The following is a 22197-nucleotide window of genomic DNA, read 5'->3' on the forward strand; positions in this document are numbered from 1 at the left end:
AAGGGCAATGTTCCTACAAAAGCGAAGAGTTAAAGTCATCCTGAGGGCTCAGGACCACCTCGGCCTAGAGTCCTCTCTGCTTTACAGTAGACCCCATCTTGGGCCAGGTCAAATGTCTCTTTTTCTTCTCTTAGGTCCTCCTCACTCACTTGCCTGTGAACCAGCACGCTCTTTGGAAAAGCCCTGGTCACCATCGTGTCTTATGCTGATCTCCAGGTGCCTGCTCTTGCCCTGCTCTGGGTGCAGGCTCAGAAGCCACACCCCTTATAGCAGCGTGCACGTTTCTCCTGTTTCTCCAATCACGCTTCTCTTTCCCGACTGCTGGTTCTTCCCACTTTATCTCTCCCATTACCTGCTAGGCTTCAGTTTGAGGTTTGGAAGCCGTTCATCTTTTCTGCCCCGCGTCGCACACCCAAGAGTCTGAGAGGATGCCATTCCAATTCCAGCCCTGCATGAACCAGCCCTGTGCCCTTGGGCGCGAGGTTTCAACTTTCTGGGCCTCAGTTTCCTAATCCATGAATTGCAATAAATCTAGGCCTCTGGGTACACGTGGAGATTAAACAAGATAATCTAAATGACAGCTCTAGTACAGTAGCTGGCAAAGGTAAATGGTAATTACAGCCCACGTCCCTTCTTCCCACGTGTCCTCTCTTGCTCCTTCTATACAGCAGCACGGTGCAGCCTCCCTTTCAAGTCCCCATTTTCTGGCCTACATAAAAATAGCAACACATAAAATGAAATTGCACAGAGTATTTTTATATCCCCCAAATAACTCGATTCAATTATAGACTGGTCAATTTTAGGTGTTTGAGCATTACCAATGCATCTAAAGCTGGTAAATCAAGTTCCAGGTCTCCATTTAGAAAATAAAGAACTGAATCAATCCCTTGGAAAAAATTTGTTAGGGAAAGACATTTTTTTTTTCTTGAGGCCCTAAACCTTATATGGAATGTGTCAGCAATTGCTAACTCTGCTGGCTGGAAGACCGAACACAAGGAACCCTTTATACTTCTAATCTGCCACGGTCTCTGAGAGTCTAGCGGAGGGATTGAAGCTCATGCTTTCTGGCAATAGAGATTTGGCAGGAGATCCCTGAGTGCACCCGAAGAGTGCTCATGTGACTCACTTTGTGCAGGGGAATCCAGAAAATCAGGAAGAAATGTGGCAATGAATGGAAAAGCACTTACCAACGCATTATTGCAACTGTTAGTGGGAAAACAGTAACAGTCCCTAAGCTAAAGCGAGAGTCAAGGCACGGTCACAGTATTCTTACAGACAAATACAAAGTAACGAGAATGGTCCAGGTTCTAATGTTGGCAGTGCTACTTGTTACTGTTGTAGGAAGGTACCCCTATTTATGTGTGTGTAGGTGCTTTTGTGTGTATGGTTGTACATGCACAGGTGTGTACATATATGTTGAGGACACAGAACAAACTTAGATGTCTTTCCTCAGGTACTGTCCATCTTTCTGAAACCTGGTTTAGAACTCACAGACAGGCTAGAGTGACTGGCCAGGGAGTCCCAGTGCAGCATTGAAATCGCAAGCATTTTCCTACACCTGGCTTTTAAACGTGGGTTATGGGGATCAAAGTCAGGTCCTTGTGCTGGCACCACATGTGTTTCAGCAACTGAGTTAGCTCCCCAGGACCTAGTACCACTTTCCTCTGTAACTTTAGTCAAATAACTTCATGTAGCTGAGTCTCTACTTCATCGGTAAACAAGAAACTAATACTCTTTACACAGTATGCCTGGGGACCTAGAAAGTATTTAATCATGGTGTGGGTGTGACTATGAATTCATATGATCATGTGGTTTATTTTTACACCTTCTCCTTGGTACCTTCATTCACTTTCACTTTTGTTTTAGATTATTTATTTAACATGTATGAATGTTTTACCTGCATGTATGTATGTATGTCACATGCATGCCTGGTACCTGTGGAGATCAGAAGAGGGCACCAGATTTACTGGGATTGGTGTTACGGACGTTTGTGAGTTGTGGGTGTGACAGCTGTGTCTCTTACTGCTGAGCCACCACCCCAGCCTCATCTCCTTGGTCCTTGTCTTAGTTGGGGGTTTCTATCGCTGTCATAAAACACCATGACCAATGCAACTTTGATAGGAAAGGGTTTATTTAGCTTCCACTTCCATATCATCACTCATCACTGAAGGAAGTCAGGACCGGGATTCAGGCAGGGCAGGCAGGGTAAGACTCCAGATACAGAGGCCATGGAGGGGCACTGCTTACTCACTTGCCGTTCATGGCTTGCTCAGCCTTCTCTTTTATAGAACCCAGGACCACTAACCAAGGGGTGGTCGTCCCACCTACATCCATCACTCATTAGGAAAATGCCCCACAGGTTTGTCTACCACCCCATCTTTTCTTAGTCGAGGTTCCCTCCTCTGTGATGACTCTAGCTTGTGTCAAATTGACATAAAACTAATCAGGACAGTACTCATCACTGAGAGAAATACTTGTCCATCCATGGAAGTGTTGGGGTTTATACCCAGGAAAAGGGGTGGGGGAGAGACTAACATTTCTCAGAAAAGTCTGCAGGAGTTAACACTTGGATTCTACCTCTCAACCTTTGCTAATACATTTGGCTTTTTTGTTTGCACAAAGAAGAAACTTATTGCAAGGGAAGATTTACACTAAATTCACAAATCATTCTAAAAACCAGCTCTTAAGTCGGTTAATTTCAATGAGAAAGATGGCTTTTGATAGTATCAGGATACCCAAGTCTGTATGATTAGTTCCTATCTTTTTTGCTTTTGCATCTTCACAGAACAACAAAGTTTAACAACAAAATGCAATACACAATGTAGAATCAAGGTGATAGACTTAGAGGATATAACGCAAAACATACTCAATCTGAGACAGTCTAAACCAATCTTAGACAATTTAAGCCTTATAGGATGGAGGCCCCTCTTGAGAGTATTGTGTATTGTGAAAGGTTATCCGGCAAGCATGCTCCCAAAGGCCACGTGTTGGGAATTTACTCTTCATATGTACATTTTACCCATGTTTGGGATCAATCCCATGAGAGGTAACTAGAATTATATGTAGTCACAGGATGGGATTCCATAATGGCATTTGTAATTCTATTAGTCAATACTTTGAAAGTAGACTATTTCTATGTAGCTCAGGCTGTTCTCAAAGTCATAATCCTCTTGTCTCCCTAAGCCTCTACAGGGCCTGGGCTGTCCGCCTCAGCCTCCATGCCCAGCTTGGCATCACTGAGTTTATCCAAAGCCAGAGATCCAAGCTAGAATGTCAACTCTGTTTCTCCACGGGATGCTTTCTGCCACATTATTATGTAGCAGGAAGTCCCCATCCCCTCCCTTCCAGATACTGAGTGGATGTCAGCACCATGCTCTTGAGTTTTTAGTCTCTAAAACTGTAAGCCCCAAAGCCATGCAGTACCCACTCTCAGGTGCTTTATTATAGCAGCGTAACACGGACTAACACATACTTCCTGGTGGTGTTGATTACCTAATACTTCTTTAAGCTTCTGTGTAACCAAAATGCTGTAAATAAAGTCTAAATAAAGATGACAAACTGGAACAAAATTTGCAATGACTATGGTAGTTAAAAAGTTAAAGTAATATACACAGAGAACTCATATTCACTAATAAGAAAAGGTCAAACTCTACCAGAAAGATGGTCAAGAAGAACAGATAGTTTTCACACACACACACACACACACACACACACACACACACACACACACACAAACACAAAGAATACAAATTATTGGTAAATTGAAAGGAAGCACATTGCATTTATTCCTTACAAGTGAGAGTTATATATCATGGCTATAATTCATCCACTTTGTTAATGAAACATAGATTTATGGCCATATATTGCACATACAGTGTTTGTATGTGCAACATGCATTCACGCAGTTACACCTATCTTTTGTAAGTTTTCTCTCTCTTTTTCTCTCTAGTTTTGGGGGCAGTGTCTCACTCTGCTGATCAAGCTGGCTGTCCAAGAACTTAATTAAAATCCTCCTGCCTTGGCTTCACAAGTACTGAGATTATAGGCAATACTATAGGATGTTCTTTCTCTTATTAACTTGAAAGAGCTCTTTATGTATGTTTGTACCCTCTATATATGTTGAATAAAGTCTTCCACTCATTCCTTTTCTGGGTTTCTTGAGACAAGGTCTTGGGGCATGAAACAGAAAAGAATTCCTTTTAACTGAACACCCGTCAAGCACCAGGCTATTATAATTCCAGTCAATCTTAGGCAGCAGGCACAGCAGTCTTCATCTTTTTTTTTTTTTTTTTTCGGAGCTGGGGACCGAACCCAGGGCCTTGCGCTTGCTAGGCAAGCGCTCTACCATTGAGCTAAATCCCCAACCCTCATCTTATAGCTGAGGACGAAGTGGCTCAGAGACAGGTAATTTGTTCAAGGACACACTGCTAACAAGTTGTGTTTGTACTCTGCACCCAATGCTGGGCAATGATTTTATTTTGTCTGGAGATGATGTGTTGCAGTCTTTCCCTCAGCATCCAGATAGCCGGAGCTTCAAGCGTCTTCATATCCAGAGCACCTAGACCGTCTCCTATTTTCTATCCTTTTACATCTAGGGACCCAGCTTCAGGTCTAGCTCCTTCTTTTTTCCTGAGCCAGGTGGGCAAGAATGATCACTATGTCGAAGGTGGTCACACTGCCCTTCCTCTGGAATCATGTATGGTTGAGGTTGAGTCTTGGACTCACGCCAAGTTCAGTCTCCTCTTAATTCTTATATCAGCTCTTTTTCTGCCTTTGTCAGTCTAAGCCAGCGTCCTGCATTTATAAGAAAACAGCAACAGGAGCTAACTGTTTCTGTTGCTGTGAAAAGACATTATGACTGTGGCAACTCTAATAAAGGAAAACATTTAACTGGGGGGCTGGCTTACAGTTCACGGGTTTGGTCCATTGTCGTCATGGAAGGAAGCATGGTGTCATGCTGGCAGACGTGGTTATAGAGAAGGAGCTGAGAGTTCTACATCCGAATCTGAAGAGAGCAGGAAGAGAGAGTGACGCTGGCCCTGGCTTGAGTTTCTGAAACCCCAAAGCTCGACCCCAGTGACACCCTTCTTCTAACAAGGCCACACTAACTCCAACAAGGCCACGCCTTCTCATAGTGCCACTCCCTTTGAGTCTCTGGTGGCTATTTTTATTCAAACCACCGCCTAGCTGTCATCAACCTTCCTGACGAGGACATGCCATTTGGCTGGAGCGAATGCTAAGGCTGTAGCGTGATGATCTGTATTGACTCCTAGGTAAGGTAAACATCCTAGCCAGGAGTACATCCTTTCCCTATCTTCCATCAGTGTGTGTAGCACTGGCTGCAGAGCTAGACAGTCAGGCCCGTGCAATGACCTGCAGGACCCTAAACTTCTCCATGAACACAGCTGGGTTGCTCTTCCATTGTCAACTGTTTTTGTGTTCTCCAACTTACGTCTACAATGAAGAGTGTCTAGACTTTCCGTCACAAACAGCTGAGTGAGGTCCTTACTTGCACACCCCACAGACCCCAGGGATATCCTGCCCTGGCTTTAGTGTTTGATTGTGGTTCCTGCTCACATATAGGGCTGCCCATCAAAGTCAAACATGGATTTCCTCTGGGGCTGAGCCTGCGATCTGTGTACCCCTGGTGCCCAGCATCAACTGAAAGATGGATGAACGTGTTTCTGAGTCTCGCCTTCTCGCCTTAGGCTCTGACTCGTGGAGCTGCTTCTCGATTTGGATCTGGTTCATTTGATGGAAGGATTTGCTGTCTTCTCAACTTTCTATGAAGGATGCTTCTTGTCCCAGTCTTGCTATGAGGACGTCATACAAGTCTCTTGATCTGTATCATCTGCCAGCTGGACTCCTCATCACTAATTCTGGCTGCCTGCTGGGAGAGCCTTGAAGGCTAGGCTGCATGCAGAAAAAGACTCTGCAGACCTCTTAAATCCTTTCTGAGCTGGCAGGATTCCAATAATCTCTGCCACACTCCTGGGGGTAAACCCAAGCCCAGACCCTAGCTCTTCTGGCCTCCTCCTTGGTTTTACAGGCATGAGGCCAGACCTCCTTACGACCAAGAAGACCCAAAGCTTGCTTCCAAAATGTCTCCTCATTATACTGTCACACTGCTTCAGGCATGTTAGGAGGCAAAACAGCCAAGTCTCTGCTGGCTAGGAGTCTGTCAGCATCACAACAGAAATAAACAGAATAAGAGACAACGAGCTCATTCCACAGAGCTGAGATAAAAGTAGACAGACAGCCCAATACTGAGGAGGACACAAGGCAAGGAAGTACTCAGGTCACAACTGTGCGTTCTTGGGCACTTGAGAGCCTTTGGAGAGAAGTGCTCTTAGAACCTAATCTTGCAGAGGTAACTGTCCTTGAGCTGGCTTCTTCACAGGGAAGGAACAAGCAGGACCCCACTAAGATGTTTCTAGAACACTTGATTTGGGTGTCCTGTAATCTGTATTCTCCGGGTTGGACTTGACTCTTGCCACCATAGTCATCTGTAGGAGACACTTACCAGATCTAGGTTATGAATATTCTCTGCTGGAAGGAAGCTCAGGAGGCAGTGGCTCGTGAGGCTTCCAAGGTGTCTCAGGATCCTCACAAAAATCTCTTCCTTCCCGGAGGTTATCTAGTGGATAAACAGTTGACCAGGGTGTGACTCTTCCATGATGTCGCTGTCTGTTGTTTGCTCATGGGATTTACTGGTGCTGTAGGTGTCTTTGAGTCAGTCACCTGTGCTCTTATAAGTATCCCCAGTAAATTCACTGGTTCACCAAACTGGTCTTGGATGGACTCCTTTCTTTGGTCTGCCAGTGCCCTATCTCTGTTTCCCAGGAAAAGCCATATGACTTAAGGCCCATTTCTTAAAATTGAGCTCTAAGAGTCAGGGATAGGAAACTAACAAGGAAATGTGCTGTGTGTTTCACTCTCTAGGGTAGGATGTTTTTGGTTCATCGCTGAGTTAGCTGTTAGGGACTTCCTGACTCCCTAGCCAGCCACAAAAGTTGCTGAAATGTCACTCTTGCCCCAGCTTGTTCATTCAAGTGGGAGATGCATCCCTAGGCTCTCGGGCTGAGGAATTTCCCCCCAAAGGAAAATCCTCTAATGTGACCAGCTTCTTACCCCACTGGAAAGAATCTCAAGAGAAGTTGATGTCTCGGTTAGGGTTGTGTTGCGGTTAAGAGACTCAGGACCACGGCAACTATTAATAAGGAAAACGTTTCGTTGGAGCTGGCTTCCCTAGTGGGAAGCATGGCAGCATGGAGGCAGACGTGCTGGAGAAGTTGAGAGTTCTAGGTCAGAGCTGGCAGGCAGCAGGAAAAGAGAGAGACACCGGGCCTGACTTGAGCATTTGAAATCTCGAAGCCTGTGCCCAGTAACAATCGTCCTCCACCAATGCCACACCCACTCCACCAATGCCACACCCACTCCAACAAGGCCACACCCACTCCAACAAGACCACACCCACTCCAACAAGGCCACACCCACTCCAACAAGGCCACACCCACTCCAACAAGGCCACACCCACTCCAACAAGGCCACACCCACTCCAAGCCACATCCACTCCAACAAGGCCACACCTACTAATAATGCTTTCTCCTATGGTCCATTTTCATACAACCACTACAGTTGATACAGAGCTATTCTGGCTTTATTCAGAAAGAGATGGCTCGTGCTTTAAATAGAAGCGTGTGCCCTAAAGAGAAAGAAAGATGTGCCTAGCACCTTATAGATATATACGTGATTCTGTGACTTTCGAAGCTATACTGCTCAGTGAATGTAACCAGCAAACAGGGTTCAAAGGTCAAGAAAAGTTTAGTAATTGTTAGGAGAATGAGCTGGCTTACTGTGTTTAGTTGTGTGCGTATGCCTGCATATGTGTGTGTACCAAGTGTACGCTGTGACCACGGAGGCCAGAAGAAGATGACAAGTGTCATCGGAACCGGAGCTGCCATGTGGGTGCTGGAAACCAAACCCAGATCCTCACCAAGAGCGGAAAGTGCTCTTAACCACCGAGTCATCTCTCCAGACCCTACTGCTTCTCTTGCCCTAACAAGTTTTCCTTGTAAAATGAAATTGCAAGGCTGTTTGTGAGGTTCATTGTTCAGGGTTAGGGATGAGAGAGGAGCATCAGTAAGGGTAAACTCAAAGATTGAATACATTATCACCATCATCATCACCATCATCACCATCATCACCATCATCATCACCACCACCACCACCATCACCACCACCACCATCATCACCGTCATCATCATCACCACCACCATTATCTCCACCACCACCATCATCACCACCACCACCACCATCACCACCACCAGCAGCAGCAGCAGCAGCAGCAGCAGCATTTGGTTTTTCCAGACAGGGTTTCTCTGTGTAGCAGAGCCCTGGCTGTCCTGGACTTGTTTTGTAGACCAGGCTGGCCTCACAGAGATCCACCTGCCTCTACCTCCTGAGTGCTGGAACTAAAGGTGTGCAACACCATGCCCAGCCCTCCACTTTGGTTTTTAGTATAGTTCATTGTTAACTGTTTGAACCAACTGTTTGAGATCTCCCTTAGGAAAGTGAATATTGTCAGCTGTGTTGAAACTCTTGTCTCTCAACCAACAGGAGACATGAAATAGATTGTGTTGTATAGTGTTCCTCCCACAACACCCTTCCCATATCTATGTTTGTCTCAAAAAGGCTCATGGTCAACAAGATAGGAGAGTGAAATAATTTCAGGCTGAGCTCCTGTAGAAGAAATAAACTATAGGTAGAGACAGTGAAGTATATAGAAACTCATGTGTGCAGAAGACAAAAGAGGAGAAAGTGTATTGATCAGCGACTTGGGACAGTTGATTTCATTTTTAAAGCTATGCGTTCAGATGGTGTGGTGAAGGACAAGGGATGAAATAGAGGGGTAGGTCACGAGAGGGGCTTCATGTTGTTGAAGACTCAGACTCCAGAACAGACCAGGAGAGCAGCCGCAGCCACTGAGTTAAAAAAAAATACAGGCAGAATAAAACAGAGCTGGGGATGAAGATGGTTGGCTTAAACTTGTACAAGTTGCATTTGAATCATTGGCTAAAAGCAGAGTGCATTAGTTCCATTTTTGACACATTAACAGCCTTTTGAGAAAAGAAACCATAGACAATAGGCTTGTGGAAGACTCTGGATATGTAGTAGTCAGCAGATATTATCACATCAACCTTGGAGAAGATCACATTCAAGAGACCAGTAGCAAAAACAGAATGGCTTGGAGGTGGCCAGTATAAAGGAATTCATCGAGCAGAAGCCACAGGCAGCAGAGCCATCCATCAGAAGGAGCCTGGATGAAGCTAAGACTTGCTGAGAGCTGAAGTCTGGGGTGAGAGAAGTCAGCAGGATGGCCAGACGGAGAGAACAAGAGACAGAAGTAGAGGCAGAGAAGACCTAAGTCATGAGCATGATGGGGTTACAACGTCCATTTAGCAGGAGGCCACACCACACAGTGCCCTGGGAACACAACACTTCCTGTTCAATCACAGCAACTGGGCTGAAGGAAGAGGTCCAGCTTCTGTCTCTCTGGCCCTGCCTCCAAGCAGTTGACATGCCAGTGTGGATAGGCAGAGGGCCAGGATGCTAACCAGAGTGATGGATGAGTCTCTTTCTTAGATTAGATTAGTTTTAAAATTCTCATTTTCCCATGTGGCTGAGAAGGGAAATGAGCTAGGTGGATGAGCTAGTAGTCCACTGAGAGAGGCCAAAGGTGGGTGGAAAAGGAGCTTAGAATATCTCTTCTGCTCAGTACAGTGTCTCTTGTTTTTCCACTTTGCACCACTAGAGTGAAGTCTGGGAATGAGTCTGGTGGCAGAGGTTGGCTTCCAACCTCTTAAGTGAGAGGGATTTGTTGGAAGACCATTACATGGCTCAAAGAAGTGATTAGAAGGCTGACAAACTGGCCTCAGAGAAGCCAGGCAAGGTCTTAGCACTGGCAGGTCATTTCCAGCAGCACCATGATGCTGGATGCAGATATCCTTTGTGCTTGGTACCCTTTTCCTGCAAATGGAATTGGTGCTCAAGTGTGTAGGACTCCTAAATGACAAATACCCTCTTCTGAGATAAGCTATGTCTCCCTTCAGCCCAGGCCAAAGAAATCCCCCATGTTGTTCTATCCGGTACAACGAAAGGCCAGAAGTGCAGAGAGAGTAAGAACATCCATTCCCCTCTCCACATATTCCCATCCAAGGCTTGGGCAGAAGGAAGCAGACAAGGTGATGGCGACAGGCAGGTTTCCGGTCTGGGGAATCCTGGGTATCCTCCACCTTTCTGTCAGGTCTTGACTCATCTTAGTTGGCAACCCTTTCAGGTGAGCACTAGGTCATACCTGATGGGTAAGTGACTCTTAGAGCAGAAGAGTGGTTAGCAAGTTCTGGTTTATGGGACCTATGTTCATCCCATCTGATTCACTGAAATTGATTCTCTGTGGCCATGCAGATGGGCCAAGAGCAGAGTGGAATGGAATGAGCGTGCTAGGGAGTTGGGGATTTCGTGCTGGGGCGGTGGGATACCATTGATGTGTCTTAAACTGGGAACAGACATGACAGTACCTGTGCTTTGGAAAAGAGATGGACCAGGTCTTTTGCTTTGTTTATTGCCTCCTCACTAGAACCAGGGAAGCTGACCTACACTCAGATGGACAACAGGCAGAGATCTGACCTACCTTCTGTGAGGAAAGCCAGGCTCTGTGTCATTGGAGAGGGAGACTTGAGGCCAGTAAGCTGGCTGCCTACAGCGTCCTTGACTGTGAATCCAGACACTGCCCACAGTGTCTTTGCCTTTAGACATGTATGCAGTAAACTCTACCAAGGACATACTCTGTTCCCTTTCCTGAGGTCCTGCCCTTCCTTCTAGGGTCTCCACTTATTTGTGCCAAAGCAAGGACAGCCAGCACTGCTGGGGACTGAGGCCGGCTGCTGCACCAGAGCCGCCTCCTCGGAATTATGTAAGCCGGAGCAGAAGTCTGGAATGCAGGTTTAAGACAGCGCAGACTGATGCAAAGGGATGCTCCTGTGATCTTTGCATCACACTCGCAGTAGAAATAGCAGAACTAAATCAAAGCGAACCGTGCAGCCAAGTCTATCTAAACACAGCACATGAGAAAGGGAAGCCGGGTTTATCACTGAGTGGCTGTCACGGCGCCTCACGACACTCCCACTTCATAGCACTCTGATGTGAAGCCAGGCTGTTTTACAGCCAGCGTCACTGGAGACACAATGCCGAGAATGCAGGCGTCTCGGCAGGCACTCAGTAATTTGTGTTCCGAACTCCACACAACGTGCCTCCCCAGGCTGTTCTTTTCTCTCAGCCCTGGCGATGCGGGCATATTGGACGTTGCTTCTGCTATTGTCCCTGCTGTTGGGGGAGGGTGCTCACTTCGTCCCCTTTCCCTACAAATTTGATTCCAAGAGAGAGGTACAGACATACACAGCAAATAAACGGCTTGTTGCCTTCGTGCAGACCATGGTTAATAATTAGGATTCTTTTCTGTCCGAGATGACTTCCTTGTGTGACAGTATCTGTGTTTAATAAACTACTGAAGGACTGCCTCTGTTTGGACCTTCATGCGTGTGTACCCCTAGTTATTGAAATATTCATTTCATTTCGTTCTAAACACTAATGCTTGAGGAAATGGGATGTCATGATAGACCGTGCATTCTTCAGAGTCTGCGTGGACGTGCTCCTTCCTTCCCCTTCTCTGTGACTCTGCAAGACAATCGGGCTGACCCTGAAGACTCCTTTCTCAGGCTCTTCTGTCAGATTGTGGGGAGGTGGAGCTTGGTGAGGCTGGAAGGAGATGGGGAAACTACCAGAGTGGTTCTTTCTCTCTGCCCCTGCTGGGTCTCATACATCCCAGGCTAGCCTCAAACTTGCTTTGTAGCTGAAGAGGACCTAAAACCTAATGTTTCTACAGGAATATGATGGTACACCAGTGTATGTGGTACTAGGGATTGAGCCTAGTGCTTGTTGGATGGTAAGCAATCATTTTTCTGGGTTAATAATATATATATATATAATGTATGAATAATATATATCATATAGCATGTAGTATATATTATATTATGTAATTCATAAATATAATATACAATAGTATGTTGATGTCTAAATATATATTATATATGTTATATACACATGTATGTGTATCATATGTGTATGTGTGTAGTTCCAGACTCCAGCTCTCATTACACCTGATTGCCATGGCCCTGGCTTCCCCTAGTGACCACGAGTTCCAGTAAGACTACCTCCTGTCTTCCCAATGTTGGGATGACAGTGGCTTCTGGATGTTGTTTCACTCTCCCTTGTTTGACTGACCAGTCTTAGTATCACCTGTATATGGTCTTCACTAAATCCCTCTCTCCTCTGTCTTGAATGATTCAAGTGCTTTCCTAGTAAGATTCTGCTTGGTATCTGCAGGGTTAATGGAAAGGGTTATGAATGAGACATTTTTGTCTTAATTTTATTTTATTATTTCATTGTTTGGGGGGAAGTCTAATATGGCGTGGGCTGGCCTTGAACTGGCTATGTAACTAGGACTGCTCTTAAATGTCATATGTCCTTGCTTCTACCCTTTCAATGCCACATATGTGCACCACTACACCTAGTTCTATTTTTTTTGCCTGTTTTACACACACACACACACACACACACACACACACACACACACACACACACATCCCTTCTGCTTCTCAGCCCTCACCAGGAACCCCATTCCCACAATCCCCTCCAATAGTGCAAAGTGGCAAAAGCAAGAGACAGTCTACAGAGCAGAAGAGAGATTCTAAGTTCCTTTCTGGATTTTGACTTGACCACCCACCTTTGGCCTGTCTCAATTTCCATTCTCGGCCATATGGGAAAATGAAAATTTCAAAACTAACCTAAGAAAGAGACTCACCCATAACTCTGGTTAGCATCCTGGCCCTCTGTCCATCCATGTTGGCATGTCAACCTCTTGGAGGCAAAGCCAGAGAGACAGAAGCTGGACCTCTTCCTTCAGCCCAGTAGCTGTGATTGAACAGGAGATGTTGTGTTCCCAGAGCACTGTGTGGTGTAGCCTCCTGCTAAATGGACATTGTTTGTAACCCTACCATGCTCATGAGTTAGGTCTTCTCTGTCTGCACTTTTGTCTCTTGGCCTCTTTCTTTGGCCATCCTGTTGACTTCTCTCACCCTAGACTTTAGCTCTCAGCAAGTCTTAGCTTCTTACCAGACTCCTTCTGATGGATGGCTCTGCTGCCTGTGGCTTCTACTTCCTACATTTCTCTGTGCTTCTCTCTGTACTCATGCCATTCTCCTGTCTTTCTGATTCAATTTTTCCACACTTCTCAAAGGATGATGAATGGTTTCTGAATGAAGACAGCAAGGGGTCAGAAGCAGAGGTTTGTCTGGGAATAATGTGTTGGAAGACCCTGTTATTAAGGTAGCAGTCTACTATGCCCAGATAGCTCTCCAAGTTTGGTGCAAAATGGAGGCCTCTCTTTCTCTGTGGGGCTTCCCCATGTCCACTAACCCTACCTAGAGAGTGTCTCTAAGCACAGGCACCTGACCTTATCTGGAGGATGGCCCTGCACAGAGTTTCCTGCAAGTGTGGCATGATTCAGCACGTAAGTCCCCACCCCCAGCTCTTCAGCCCTTCCCACCATATGATAATTAGGTACCGTTACAACCAATCAACCCTTCCCACTCATAACTCCCCAAACCCTTATATATCCTGTAATATATAAATACAATAGACCTGTCTCACTGAAGCTGTCTTTCTGAAAGTCGTTCCAACACACTCACATCTGTCCAAACCCTGCTCATTGCTTCTGCCTCTTCTGCCCTCCTGTGCCAGTGGCCAATGACTCCTGAGGAATGGGAGATCCCTATTGATGGGGGAAAGGCCTGTGGCCATTTTGAAGAGGCCCAGCCATAGACCTAGGAGGCAGAATATGATGGGATGAGAGCCATCCCTACTGAATTAGATAGCAGACTTGGATGGTATATAACAGATACCAATTTTCAGTAACCTAAACACAACAAGAGAGATTTGTTGAAAGTCTACAGAGATGTCCACAGAATTTCAAAGAATAACTAATTTTAGACTATTGCAAGAACAGCAACAGGGCCACTCTTGGGGGTCTGGAGATTAGATTTATGTGTTCCTTAAGAAGTTTGGTTGGAAAAGCTCTATTGTCAAGTCATAAATAGATTTTGTTCTCAGACCACTGATGTAATATGGGCAAACTCCCAGACAGGCAACCAAAGCACAGGACACAGAAAGGACCCAGGGACTTTGCTCCCAGGGTGAGTTAGTGAATAGTATTTGCTTGTATCCCAAAATCTTCAATCCAAGTGCTGTTTGCCTTGGTTGTTCATTAAAAGTTGTACTCTGAAGAAGTACCCAGTGGGTCCTGGCCCCTCAGTATATCCTATTCTCCACAGAAGAATCATATTTTCACTTTCTGTGGAGTATGGAGTGTAAGCAGATTCATGAAAGTCAATTATAAAAATCTCTCCTGGGATCAAGAAATATCTGCCGCTTGATTTAATCTATGCCTACATATGGAGTATGGGCAGACCTGGGGGTGTTTCTGTAGAGTCCCTGGCATTCGCTTGAAGTAGGGAGTGCATGAAGGGCTTCCAGGGAGAAAACTCACCCCATACAAAGAAGAAACCACAACAACTTAGTAATCAAAGCTCTCTTCTTCGACAAATCAGAGTTGAAAAAGGTGGTTTCTGCTCCTTTCTAATTAATGTGCCTGGTGGACAGTCAGAAATGGAGATAAACAAAGGGGAGCGATACTTAACTCTGATTTATGGGAAATGGGAACATATTATAAATGGGACAACCGGAAGAGTCCTTACACAGGCACTTTATAAACCTTGGATTCTCAAACAGTGTATCTGTGGGTGTTCTGCTGGCGTTCCAGGTATGACAGTTTGCCACCTCTGTACATGTCTGCAGCCATGGCAGGAAGAAAGCACCACCTAGCAAGAACTAGGTCCTTAGCTGTTCCCACTGCCAGAGTCAAAGAAGAGCGTGTTTATAAATCTCTCATGATAATCCCAGGTTGAAGCACAGTAAGGCACACACACCCGGGCCCTTGTTCGGTATGGAGTTCTTGCCTGGAATCAGGGGTTTGGAAGGAGCTGGGAGATGAGATCAATCAAAATACAGGTATTAAAGGGAGAACGGTCCAGAAAGAGGCTGGCTGTCTTAGCCAGGTTTCTGTTGCTGAGATAAACACCGTGACCAAAAGGAATTTGGATTTATTTCATTTTATGCTACCAGGTACCAGGCCATCTTCACTGCAGGAGATCAAAGAAGGAACAGGAACCTGAAGGAAGGAACTGAAGCAGAGGCTGTGGAGGAGTTTGACGATGTAATGGGGACATTTTCTCAATTGAGGTTCCCTCTTTTCTGTTGACTCTAGCATGCTTCAAAACTGCCCAACACAGTGGTAGGTCATGGAGTCATTAATATCTTGTTGTGGCTTGAATGGAAATGACCTCCATAGGCTCATAGGAAGTGGTTCTGTTAGGAGGTGTGGCCTTGTTGGAGTAGTTATGGCATTGTTGTAGGAAGTGTAGGAAGTGTTGTAGGAAGTGCTGGGGTTTCGAATGTTCAAGCCAGGCTCAGTGTCTGTCTGTCTGTCTGTCTGTCCGTCTGTCTGTCTGTCTCTCTCTCTCTCCTTCTCTCTCTCTGCTGTTTGTTGACCCAGATGTAGGACTTTTGGTTTCTTCTCCAGCACCATGTCTGCCTACACACCACCATGCTTCCTGCCATGACTAGGAGGGCAGCCCTGTATTAAATATTTACCTTTATAAGAGTTATCGTAGTCCTAGCACTAAAAATCCTAACTAAGGCATAGCCTGAATAATCTCATCTTCCTAAGACCGGCCGGGTTGCTGCCACTCTAAAGATGTCTACACCTGTGGTAGTGGCATACACCTGTGATCCCAGCGTTAGGAAAGCTGACGGTGAGGCAGGAGACCTGAGAACCTTGGATATATAGAATGAAAGCCCTTGTCCAAGACAATAACAAAACTTCAAGTGTAGTCATTTTCAGCCCTGTGGTTCATCCATGAGGACAGTTCATTAGCCATTAATGCTAAAGAAGTCTCGTTGGTCAGAAGCTGGCTCTGGAGGCGTCTGGTCTTCGTGTACATCCATGGGCTTCCTTTCCTGCCTCTGTCAGGAGAGAAAGTTTACAAATTGTTTTTGTTTTTTGTTTTAAAGCCGAACAGCAGGCTCTCGATGGCAAAACCTGCAGGTTTGCTGTCTGCTCAGCATGACCAGAGAGAGCAGGGGGAAGAAGAGGAAAGGCAAGCCAACCAGAAGAAAGGAAACCACCAGGAAACTTATTTAAAGGACTTTTTAAATAAGTAGAGAGAGAGAGAGAGAGAGAGAGAGAGAGACTGACTTTGCTTAGGGGTACATGGGGTTGGTCAGAGTTGGGTTATTTTCCAAAACATGTCATTGACCCTGCAAACTGCAAAACAAGTGACAAGCACATGACTTTGGTGCTCAGAAGTAGCTATGGGGACAAGTCAATTGGGAAATGGTGCCGATGCCCACTATGCTTTTGAGATTCAACCAACGGCCCTACCTCACTCACTGGCCCTCACATCATTTGAATAGTCTATTTACACTGTTGCCAGCTGTGTTTGTACAACCAGAACTTCCTCCTGTGTGATAATTTACTTAGGCGCATAACATATTTACATGGTATAGACCCGAGCGGGAAAACTGGTTATTCCAGTATGACGCCAGAAAGAGCAGAAATTAAATGGCCAATGTTCCCCTTGGTTTTCCCAAACCTGACTCTTGCCATGGATATTGGCCCATGATAAATACTAACAGATCATGAGTGTGGGCAGAATGGTTTGATGTCCACTGGGCATTATTCTAGGAGTTTAGGTAGTCCTATGCAATGTTTGCTACTGTTATCTCTATTTTATAGATGGGAAACTGAGGCTCAGAGAGTTTACAAAACTTACCTATGTGCTATATGATATGAATATAGTTTTCCCTATAGGAACCTTATGTTTAAATATAGTTCCTCTTATGGGATATTAAATGGTGGAACTATTTAGAAGTCATTAGAGCTTTTATTTCATGAACGAATTAACAGGGTAAAGAAATATTTCAAGAGTGGGTTGGCTGTGATAGTTGGCCTAGATCTTTTATATGTTTCCCCACCTCTCATGTTGATGCCTGGAATACCTTGAGACGCTGACAGCAGAATGCTATCACCAAATGGAGCCCCTCAACCCTGAACCAAACCCGAAAGGCAAAATAAGCCTGTCTTTATAAGGCTACCAGTCAGTGCTCTGTGTTGCTAGCAACACATAATGATTGAACATCTAGTACACATTAGAGCCAAGATGCTAAAGCTAGCATTTGTATTTAGTCTAGGTACTGGATGTTTTAGTACAGATTGTTTTTCAACATGAAGACTGACACTGTTTGCCAAGATCCTACCAAGTATAGACCGTTTAAAAAGGTTGAAATCTACAACAACCAAGAGATTGGAGAAGACAGTACTTGAGAGCATCAGTACAATTTTAAAACTGGAGGTCAGATACTCTCCTGTGGACCTGCCTAAGCTGTTCAGGGAGCTCCAGGAATGAAGTTTTTATGAGTTGTGACGCACACTGGGTTTTTCTGGCGATACGGCTAATTTTGAGCTACTTGTGCAAAACTCTCTCTCTCTCTCTCTCTCTCTCTCTCTCTCTCACACACACACACACACACACACACACACACACACACACACACACACACACACACCTAGAAAGCTGACTTAGAAGAGACTAGAATCCTAATGTGGCATTGGGAAAGCCAAGAACAGCAACTTGATGTCATTGGCAAAACCCCTCAAAGGCTCGGGTATTAGTATGTCTGGATGTCTGGATGTCTGGATGAGGTTAAAACAGGAAGGCTGATTTAAAGCCCAACATATAGATTCACAGGGCTCCTTCTTCAAGTCCAGCAGAGGATACCAGGCTTAATTTTCTGGAGGAGATAAAAGGAGACTTCTGGACTTGGGGGTGTTGGCTACAACATTTATTGTTAATATAAGACATTCAATATGTGACTCATACCATTGTCTTCTCTCACAAGTGCTAGATGCTGGTAGCCAGGATAGTGTCACCTAGGGAGGTGGGTGGGAGGCCTTTTTTGGTAGAGAATCTGTCCAGTCTAAGAACTTAACAATGGACCCAGAAGACTGACCTTAGAGACAAGATCAGCCCATCTACCTGAGGCAAGATCAAAGAGCTTCTGATCAGTCTTTCTGTCCTTAACCCTGGAGTAGGTGAACTGTGAAGCATGCCTGAGCACGCTGGTTTTAATTGTCCCTTTTATACAATATAGACCCTTTGAGAGGAGAGTTCAATGAGGGATCCTCTAGATCAGGTTGGCCTTGGGGTACGTCTGTGGGAATTGTCTTGACTACATGAATTGATGTAGGAAGATCCAGCCCACTGTGGGTGGTGCCATTCCCTGGGCTTGGGTTGTATGAGCCTAGAGAAAGTGAGTCAACCAATGAAACCTGCATTCTGTTTCTGCTTCTCAATGTAGATGTGACTAGTTGCCTTCACTTCCTTGCAATGATGGCTCTAACTTGAAATTGTAATTCAAATAAATCCCTTCTCCCCTAGGCTACTTTTGTATCAGGGCACCTTTTTTTTTTTAAAATCATAACAAAAGAAATGAAACTAGAACATTGAGCCTTTTGAAAACACTCTCATAGGAAAAATAGAACCTAGGACTACAGTATAACTGTGAGACATAGCAGATCACATAGGAGGAAGTGAGATTATACACTGGTCCTATGGCCAAAAGGGCAAGATGTTATAGGGGGATCAACTGAATTAAGAAAATAAAAACATCTCTAGGAATGAAGAAAAGCTGAGATTTAAAAGATGAACAGATGGAGTTCTTTTCTGGGGGTAGAGACTCTCTGTCCACACAGGTTGAGGCATTTTATGCTATTCTGATCATTGGCCCTTTCCAGGAAAATCACTATTAGTCTCTGAAGTTTTAGGGTCTTCTCATGGTTATTAGTGCTCTGGTGCTTTCTGAGGTGTGACTCGGGGTAGAAATATTTCCAGTGTTTGTGTTGGCTGCCCCTTGGAATCTTGAAATGAGTGATTTTTTTTCTGGGTCTTTCCAATTCTTTCCCCTGGGCTTTGTCAGCTCTATGACCATTTCGTCACATCTATTTCTCTGTTCCATAGTTTTTGAATTTGTATCATTTCATTTTCCTCACTAGCTTATATTTTCTCTCCAATTGCCTATCCATTCATCTTTTCCCCTCCCCCTCCCTCTCCCCCTCCCCCTCCCCCCCTCCTCCTCCTCCTCTTCTTCCTCCTCCTCCTCCTCCTCCTCCTCCTCCTCCTCCTCCTCCTCCTCCTCCTCTTCTTCTTCTTCTTCTTCTTCTTCTTCTTCTTCTTCTTCTTCTTCTTCTTCTTCTTCTTCTTCCTCTTCTTCTTTTTCTTCCCTGATTTTAAACCCTGCATAGAGATCTATTGGAAGTCTGGATTGGGAAGACGTAAGGACCTGAGCCCTCAAGGGCCTTTAACATCCTTGGTTAGCATTTGAGCTGCAGGAGAGTGGAGATGGAATTGGGAGATGTCTGCCTTTTTTATTTTTTGCCATTGGACCCTGGTACAACTCTCTAGTCCCCACAGAAGACAAATGTTCTTACCCTTCAAATCTGGGTAAAGGGTAGGTAAAAAGGGGATATGAAATTGCTTCAGATCTGGCTTATTAATGTATTCCTGTAAAGCCAACTGCTAAACACCCCACCGAAACTGCCTCCATGAATGCCCAACAAGTGACCATCCCTCCTCCACTTTAGCCTTCCTCTTCTAAAAACTGTTACCTGGGGGAAAATACGAGGGCCCATAGAATTAGGGAATCATAAATCATCAGAACGCGGGATTACAGGATTTGTTTTGTTAGGCCTCAGACACACACCACACTGCCTAGGCCTTGCTGCAACATGGGATGCCAGAGGACTTGTTTCCGTAGCAACCACAACCACATGACAGGAACATACAGAGATCCGGAGATGTTGCTTAGCAACCATGCTGCACCTGCTGAGGCTTTGGGCCAGCAGCTTGGGGCAGGGGGCCTGGCTTTGAACTTGGAAACTCCCATCACACCTGGCAAAAAGAGGTAGGGCTAATTTTGAGAAGCACAGTTTAGGCCTTGAGTATTTGCAAGGGTGGCAGGCAGAGAGGAGATAGACTTTCCAGTTGAAAGGACAAAGGACGGACAATGTGAGAAAGGGAGTGCCTGATGAGGAAATAAAGGCCATTGGGTTGGTGTGGGTAGCGGTTCTCTGCCTGGCCTGCCTTATAGAAAACTGCAACATCTTAGAGAATGGGTGTCCACAGCACTAAGGTGCATGTGCTCAGTGCAGAAAATCTCAGGGACTTGTTTCACATCAAAGTACCTGGTTCTTAAAAGTCAGTCCGAGGGGAATCTCCCACTGCAAGGAGGCAGGGCTCTTCATGGTGAGTAGACATTGGTAGGAAAGACAAATCCATCCAGGAACCATTCAAAGGGCCATGGAGGAGCTGTCCATGGTTTGAGCTATCTCCTTACCATTCGCCCTCCCTCCTTCCCTTCCCTCATCTTCCCTCTCAACTTCATTCCTTTTGCCAGGGCCTCGTTGACCTAGAAGTAGGTTTTGACGTCTAACTGCCTAGGTTTGAATTCAACTTCCTCAACCAAGAAGAAAAGAACTAAATCCTATGTTTAAGTCTATCTGCCTGTATAGTAGGATCGGAAAACTCATGAATTGTCACCATGATTAAGGGGAAGAGCACATGTTAAAGTGGCTAGCACATCTCTGCATGCACACTACAAACCTGACGAAACCATCAGCAGCCTTTCCCCCTAAGGAACCAGTCCTAGAGATGGAGTTTATAGTCAGGTCTACTCCTTGGAGCCCATGGCAGTAGGGAGTAGCAAAAATTCTAAATCTTTATGTATGAATGGAAGGAACATCCTCTTGCCCCAAGGAAGCTTGCTGGAGTTGAATATTCTTGACCAGCTATCTTTGTTTTATTGAGCAAAGTGTCTCTCTAACCCCCATGATGCCAAGTATTCCTGACACCCCACCTGGGATTGCTCTGGAAATTGTACGTGTAGCACGACACTTTAGAGGTTGTGATATTATGGGGTTAGAAGCAGTTGAGCTCAAACCCCATTGTCTGCATTATCCTGGCAATAGGACCATGAACAAATTGTCTTACCTAGCTGTGGTAAGGAGGCTGGGAGCACCTAACTTCCCTGATATTAGGTACGAGCTATGCCTGGCTCTTAAATATTAATGTATTGATAATCAGAGGTAGGATCAAGAGTCCCCCTCTCCATCTGCCTTTGTCTGTCTCTCTGTGTGTCTGTCTGTCTCCCTTCCTTTCTTCCTGCCTGTGTGTCTCCTCCCCCTCATTCTTTCATACATCCTTTTATTAACTGGCTTCAAATGAGAATCTGAGGGCCAGTCACATCTGCATACCAAATTACCACTAGCCCCTCAGATAGAGGGGGCAGTAATTAGAAGCTGAAGATGCTAAGGCCCTGCCTCTCCAGCTGCAATGGCAGCTTTCTTTCCCAGTGCGCAGAGCACTGACTGCCAGCTCTGTGATGGATGCAAAGGGAATCCCAGCCATCCTGCCTTAAGCTGGTTTCCCCTGTTTGAGGTCCCTTGACATTCCTTTCCCTGTGAACCTCAGCAGAAGCAGGCACCTCTTTTTCCTTTCTCAGCTGAGCGTGCTCCCTAGCTGACCCTACAGCTGCATGTTTCTAAAATTAGTTGGATTCTGCATTTGACTCTGATAATTAATTACCCAAATGGAGAAAATTGAATAGTTAACTGGTTCACAGGAAGATAATTAGCTTTTCTGAGTCCCTGTTACAGGGAAATAAAGAGGAGGATTGTTTCTCAATTGCCTTCATTAAAGGGAGTTCCTCTCACCCAGAGGCTCTGGCCCAGAGGCCCTTGCGGCCCTGTAGGGTTCCTTGGTGCTCTTGGTACTTCGTCTCCAAATAGAGAAGCAGCTGGTACAGCACAGCCAGCACAGCCTTCAGACTCCACCAGGCTTGTTCCTAAGCCCCACCCCCACCATATATTATCTATGTAACCCTGGCCATGTGCTACCCCATCTCTTA

The 22197-nt window shown here is 45.4% G+C and overlaps 1 long non-coding RNA gene across 4 annotated transcripts in view; it reads left to right on the forward strand.

Annotated features, from left to right (window-relative positions):
- The window catches only part of LOC108350515 (uncharacterized), a 35667-nt gene that overhangs the window by 7963 nt on the left and 5507 nt on the right, over positions 1-22197 (forward strand). The window contains exons 3-4 of one of the 4 annotated variants that reach the window (XR_005502692.2): positions 135-216; positions 3950-4547. The exons of 1 other annotated variant lie outside the window; for it this stretch is intronic. This is a non-coding gene — a long non-coding RNA (uncharacterized LOC108350515). Of the gene's footprint in view, positions 1-134; positions 3926-3949; positions 4548-5708; positions 6779-22197 lie in introns of those variants that run through there. 2 more of the 4 variants (XR_001837356.2, XR_001837355.3) reach the window with 2 other exon arrangements.

This window comes from Rattus norvegicus, chromosome 3 (assembly GCF_036323735.1).
Source record: "Rattus norvegicus strain BN/NHsdMcwi chromosome 3, GRCr8, whole genome shotgun sequence".
NCBI lineage: Eukaryota > Metazoa > Chordata > Mammalia > Rodentia > Muridae > Rattus > Rattus norvegicus.